Source organism: Lepidochelys kempii, chromosome 14 (assembly GCF_965140285.1).
Source record: "Lepidochelys kempii isolate rLepKem1 chromosome 14, rLepKem1.hap1, whole genome shotgun sequence".
Classification (NCBI taxonomy): domain Eukaryota; kingdom Metazoa; phylum Chordata; order Testudines; family Cheloniidae; genus Lepidochelys; species Lepidochelys kempii.
Genome location: NC_136393.1, coordinates 5,709,360 through 5,716,378, shown reverse-complemented (window position 1 = coordinate 5,716,378; position 7,019 = coordinate 5,709,360). Strand labels below are relative to the sequence as shown.

General features: G+C 41.7%; 1 long non-coding RNA gene across 1 annotated transcript; it reads left to right on the top strand.

The window, feature by feature from the left end:
• Positions 1–1,095: 1,095 nt before the first annotated feature.
• Positions 1,096–5,176, top strand: LOC140897731 (uncharacterized). Its single transcript, XR_012154800.1, has 3 exons — positions 1,096–1,545; positions 2,843–2,985; positions 4,876–5,176. It is a non-coding gene; the product is annotated as an uncharacterized LOC140897731 (long non-coding RNA).
• The last annotated feature ends 1,843 nt before the right edge of the window (positions 5,177–7,019 follow it).

Below are 7,019 nucleotides of genomic sequence, written 5' to 3'. Positions count from 1 at the left end.
CAGATCCTTTTGCTAGCCCACTTCACCGGGGTAGTGCAGAAGCCAGGAAAGTTCCCCACAATAGCGGGACTATTACCTCGCTTACATATAATTATGGATCCCTTTTATGAGCACAGGAAGAACAGAAAAACTGCTTTGTTGAACTGGCTGCATCTATCATGTGGTTACCTATGACACTCAGGTGTGAGAGTTTTTCACATCCCTGAGTGATGTAGAAGGGTCGATCTAATTTTTAAGTGTAGACCAGGCCCGAGTCCCTCTTTGTGCTATGTTTCCTGCTTCACTTTCAAACACCCTCACCCTCGGTGAACCAATACCCAGCAAAGTCCTCTACTCACATACTTCTAATTTCTGGCTGGGCTCACGTACCCCTTTGTCCTAGGTGAGAGCTGCTATAAAGAAGCCTGGTTCCCACAGCCATCCTAAATGAAGGGCGGTGGCCACACCCACCAGCCTAATCATGCTTCGCTCAGCCCACAACATGGATTTGACTAATGTGTCAGGTTCGATTTGTTCTCTGTCTCTCATCCTTTCTCCTTTGTCTATGATTGGGGCCATTATCAGGTGTTCTACCCCAATGGCTCTCAACCCTTTTGTACGTCTGTCCGCCTTTCAGAAGTCTGATTTGTCTCGCATACCCCCAAGTTTCACCTCACTTAAAAACCACTTGCTTATAAAATCAGACACAAAAATACAGAACTGTCACAGCACACTGTTACTGACAAATCGCTTACTTTCTCCTTTGTACCATATAATTATAAAATAAATCCTTTGGAATATAACTATTGTACTTACATTTCAGTGTATAGTATATAGAGCAGTATAAACCAGTCATTATCTGCATGAAATTTTCATTTGTAATTTGTAAAACTCGTGCTTTTTTATATAGCCTGTTGTAAAACTGGGCAAATATCTAGATGAGTTGATGCACCCCCTGGAAGGCCTCTGCAAACCCCCAAGGGGTCTGTGTACCCCTGGTTGAGAACCCCTGTCCTACAATATTTGTTAAATCAGAATAGCATGCGTTTCAGATGTGGAGTTCTGCAAATTCACTCTTCCAGGCCCCAGTACAGGAAAACCGTTAAGCCTGTGCGTAAATCCATCTCAATTCAGGAGAGTGCTTAACCCCGGTGCTTAAGCACTGTGCTGAAAAAGGATGGTTTCCCGTAACAAGGCCCCAGTAAAAGAACAGAAAGTTGGAATATGACCTATTTTTTCAAATTAACACAGCTGTTAAATACTTGCAAAGATCTTCACTCATGAATGAATTACAGACTGAGAATTATTTGCAGAAGTTTTTCACGGGATTATTATGGATGAGCAAGTAACTGGGGAAAATCATGACCTGTTCGCATCCACTCCGCAAACAGCAAAAGAGAGGACATTTGCCCACGAAGATTCTTCTCTCTGAAGCACTCGCTCACAGCTGGAAAGCACAAACACCAGCTCTCTGCAAATGAGACACACCGCATTTGTGACTGTGTTCTATGCGGGACCCGTGCAGAAAGCAGTGCACTGAGTTGCCTCATGCTGCCACAACCAGCTGTGGGTAACTTTCTGAGAATTTCCTTTTCGATTTGTGTGTGTGTGTATGTGTGGGCACGTGCACTTGATAAGAAAATGGCATAATCTTTTTCTCTCTGACCTTCCCAACAAGTGTTTGCTTCATAGGATTTGGACATTGGCTCAAATAATAGTAGAGGATCAAAGCCAACTTTTTAAAGTATTAGGGAGATTATAAAGTAAAGGCTGGATTGCGCCTGCTAGGAACAGCCAGAGTAGAGTGCAGTGGCCCCAGGAGAGGCACTCCCCTGTGCTAAGGGGAGAGAGCCTGTTATTACAGCTTTTCATGAGGTGCAATCGCCTCCCCTCTGCCTATGCACGCTTAGTGGAGTAGGGTCAGAGCTTCTCTGAGTACCAGGGCTGCTGCTCTGCTTGACTCTACAGGAAGCATAAAGGTGTGTGAAGGGTGCTTCATGTCCCCACGGTGTGCCCACATAAAGAGCAAGCAGGATCTGCCCCCAGGCGCTACATGGCCCCAGAAAGGAAGCTAAGCAACACAGAAATATGAGAGGGGAGGAAAGGAAAAGGTGACATATTGTTTATTGAAGATCGTTGTGTCTCCATCCATATATTTTGCTAACCACAGAGTTGGTTCACTGCGTGGGTGAACTGCTCTGGATAATCAATCAGAAACAATGTCAAGAAATTCACTGAACTATTTTGACCCATTGGTTTGGTTTGAATTTTGAGGGAAATTCAGGAAGGGGCCTGTTTATTTCATCCATGTGGCCCCACCCCACTGCTCAGGAGCTTAGTTTGATCAGACTGTACAGCATCTAAAAAATCAGCCATTGTAAAACAATTTGACTTTCTTGTTCGCTGGTCCTGTCCCCTGCCTGTCTCAGTGCTGCCTGTTTGAACATACACTCCTCTAAACCCAGTGAAATAAAAACAACTACTGACATATTATTTGTCTTAGAAAACTACCATGGATTTTGATCTTGATCCACTGCTTAATTTGTAATTAAAGAGGTGCCAGGGCTCAAGCAATATTTTTCCCCTTTCATAACTGATGAAGCAAGCCCAGAGGTGCCAGGGTTATGAACTGCCAAGCCTAGAGGTGCCAGGGCTCAGCCCTGACACAAATTAAGCACTGTCCTGATCATGTCACTGAAGACAATGGGGAGTTTTGCCTTTGATGCTAAAACTTGCAGGGTCGATGAAGCCGTAGATTATTTTCTACACTATCAAGAGCAGCAAACGATTTTCATAAACTTGAATCAAATTAGAAAAGTAGCATGCTTTGCACTGATACTAAAATAATGAATTTTTAACACAGGCCCCATGCCTGTCCTCCTTTACGGAGCAGAGTCGTGGAAATCTACATCAGAAATTGATAAGAACATCAACTCATTCCAAAGTAAATGCCTGCAGAAAATCTTCAGAGTCCACTGGAAAGAGTTTCTTGCAACATCAGAAATTGTACGTAGAGCAAACCAAGAGAAAGCATTTAACATGGTAAGAAGATGGTGATGGACATATTTAGGATATGCTTCAAGGATGCCACTAAAATGACTTTCACCTCTAGTAATAATATGGACACCACCTGGGAAGAGACAATGATGGCAACCTATAGAAACATGACACAGAACAATAGAGAAAGAAGCTCAATCCATAAACATGACTGTCAGAAGCCTGAAAAGACCAGAACAAGACCAAAATTAATGGTGGAAACTGGTGTATTCCCTATGCTTAGGTGCACCTAAGCATAGGGAATACACCGATGCATCCGATGAAGTGAGCTGTAGCTCACGAAAGCTTATGCTCAAATAAATTGGTTAGTCTCTAAGGTGCCACAAGTCCTCCTTTTCTTTTTATTAACCATTAACTCCCTTTCTCTTGAGATATACAAAGAATGGAGATTATGGAAGATAATTAACTGCCTTTCAGACATATAGAAAAATATATTCTTACTAACATTCAAGGCCTGGTTTTTACATACACTAAAGTCGCTTCACATTTCCAGAGCAGTAACCTTAGTATAAATGAGAATTAGGGCCCCCTTGTATAATCAGTAGAGACACCTCTTTACACAGGGACCTCAAACCTGCAAATTCCATCACTGTGTCTATTCTACTCTTTGCAGGTTTTAGTATAGAGAGGATTCCAGGGTTTTATCTTCCTATTGCCTAGCCGTGCTCACAGTAGTGTTGGACAACATAGTGGTAAAAAATAAAAATGTACAGATAGGATCCAGGTGGTTTTCATTTCAACAACCTTCACCTTTGCTACTATTGGCGGAGCTGAGGCTATGGTAAATTAAGGCTCCTACATTGTAACTGAGGACTCAGCCCAGTTAGGGAGCTCAGTTCCGCATTTGGGAACTCAGATCAGAACCCAGGCATCTATAACCGGTATTTAGGAGTATATCCTTCAAAACTGGATCAAAAAAATTAGCCAATCCTATAATGCCACGGGGGGATAGACTAGATGACCCAAGAGGTCGACTTAACGTTCCAACCCAAATGATTAGCCATGATTCTAAAGTATGAAGGTTGTCAAGACGGCATTTAGGTAGAATCACTACAAAGTGCACTACAAATGAACATGGTCACTTATTCTCAGGAATGATGGAGTCTGTAGTACTGTAAAAATGCAAGCTGCACACTGAACACCACAATTTCTGTGGGCTTGCGCCTGTGAAGTGGTAAGCATCTGCTGAGAGTTGAGAGTGCTCCATGCCTATTTGTTGCAAGGTCAGGGCCTAAAATGTTATGTTGCGGAAAGGAAGTTTCTCTTCGTATTAAGCACTGTCTCTGTCGTTGAGGGTATCTCTTGCCTTCACTGTTGGATTGTTAGTTTTGACTCATCATTTCACCCTTTCTTCACCTTGCTTGTTGCATTCACCGTCTGTTGTGCCCAGGTTTGGTGTGTAGGGAGCAGAAAATGCAGATTCATTTTTAAACCTGTGAAATAAAGATGTTGCTTGGTGGGATTTTTCCATCCTATAATAGGTAATACGACACTCTACCGTCTTCAGCAATTTTTGCAGCTCCCACAAATCAGAATAGTGAATAGGAAAGACGGAGAAAACTCCTTAGTGTCAGGAATGTAAACCTACTACATTTTCTATGTCATATTTCTTCCTCCTCTTATGAACAATTGGCTTTTAAACTTGTTATCACTGTGTCACAGGCTGTACATGTGAACATCCTATCTGCTTGCAAAATATGCAACACATTTGTTCGCTCTTTTAGATCCTTCATCAAAACTCAATATATTTAATTGCCTCTACTTACAGAATGCATTACTGATTTATATATTGCATATTCTATTATTTCTGTTGCAAATATGGCTTAATTTTTCTTACAGAACCTAGGCATCAGACCTGTTAACATCTAAGAACATCTCAACCTCAAGATTTTATTGTGAATGAGACAAACACCTTTATCTGATGGATTTTTTTCTAGCTGACCTAACAGCTAGAGGAGAAAGGCTAATTTATACCAGTTTATATATTGTGTTTTGCTTGAATCTCCATTTCCCTGCATATAAAGCTTTACTTCTGGTTTTGCATGAACCTAGTGAACCGATTGTACCAAGTGGATAAAAGACCAGGATTCCATTGTAAATGTAATGTTTGAGTCAAGATATTTTCAGCTGGAAATAAAAACTTTGGGAACTAAAATGTACTTGGCCAATTCAAGATATGGAGATGCTATATAATTAGGGCAGTCCACCACTCAGACATAGAAAGCAATTTATTTACATGTCCAATGCAATGTGTTTCTGGATCCCATCCTTCCCCAGGGAAGTCTCTCTCCACAAGGGCTCTGCTGTGTTCTGCAAAGTTTGGGAGAAGGAATGGAGGGAGGAAGGTGAGAGCAGGGCTGGGGAAAGGCTTACTTGCATAGGGACGAAGAGTACCCTTTCTTTATACCAGTGTGGTTTCATGTGTATGACTGAAATTTTGTCTCTATAAGGAGTGAGAGCCTGGTGCTCACTGCTCCTCTCTCAGTGCACGCACGATCTCGGACGCACTGGTCATGTGACTGATGATGCTGTGTTAGGCCTTGGCTCCCACTGCCCCCTCTGGCCTTTGGTAGACTTGCTCCTTCAGATAGGGCATTGGGGAGATTCCCCATTGCAAGGGAAAAAGCAGTTCTCAGATGCTGTGCTGAAGAGAAAGAAAGAAAGTCATCCTGGAGGGCAGATAATATGCTGAAAGAACTGACTATTCTCCCCACGCAACCAATTTCACTGTCTCCCACTGTGCAGTCCCTGGGGTCCAGACCCTATAAGGGCTAGGAAAGGGGAAAAGCAAAGTAGGAGATATTTATAGTGGCAACTATTTATACCTTATATTTAAAAAACATATTTTAAAAGCAAAATTAACTCCTGGACTGGAAAAAAGGACATTACGTACAATGGAGTTAGTGCTCAGATGAGTGCTATAGACAACCAATGTGAGAGAGAAAGAGGTAACACCATGTCAGAGAACCATTCATGGCTAGGAAGAAAACAAGCCATGCTTACTCTCAAGGGTTAAATTTTCAACTGCATCTAACCCACTTCATCCCGTCTTTCGAGAAGAGATTTGCAACAGGAAAGGGTTTTTTTAGAAACATTTCATGTAACTTAAACTTCCTGGTACATAGGTCGTTTAGGAAGCATTTGTCTTTCTGCCACTCTCACAGGCCAGAGATGAATTTCTTAAGAATAGCAGAATAAAGCAACCTGTTTGAAATGGATGTTTCATTGCTAGGAAGGGTCTTTAGAACATAGTTGCCACTACCTTAAGAGCACTGCAAAGAATCTAGCAACAGTAGAATATCACTTTCTGCTTTTCTCTAATACCCTGTTCAATATATAACACTACTTGGCCTGATCCTGCAAAGCTTTGCTTCCTGTGAGTAATTCTTATTCATGCCAGTCATCCCAGAGCTCACTGGGTCTGTTTGCATAAGTGTGCATAAGAGAGGAGTCTTTATGCAAGAGTCTGTAGGGTTAAGCTTATTCTGTAATGTATTGGGTACATTGTGCAATGCATTGTAGAACTCACAGTATGGTCTAAACAACGTTCCATCAGTGCTTCGTTCACTTGCATATAATTACACCCACTTGAAATATATTTTCATCAACACAGATCATCATGTTACCATTCCCAGTTTGCAGGTTTATCTGTTTTAACTAAAAGAAAAGGAGTACTTGTGGCACCTTAGAGACTAACCAATTTATTTGAGCATAAGCTTTCATGGGCTAGAACCCACTTCATCAGATGCATGGAGTGGAAAATACAGTAGCAGGTATATATATACACAGTACATGAAAAGATGGGAGTTGCCTTACCAAGTCGGGGGGTCAGTCTAATGAGACAATTCAATTAACAGTAGAATACCAAAGGAGGAAAAATCACTTTTGTAGTGGTAATGAGGGTGGCCCATTTCAAACAGTTGACAAGAAGGTGTGAGTAACAGTAGGGAGAAATTAGTATGGTAAAATTAGTCATTACCACT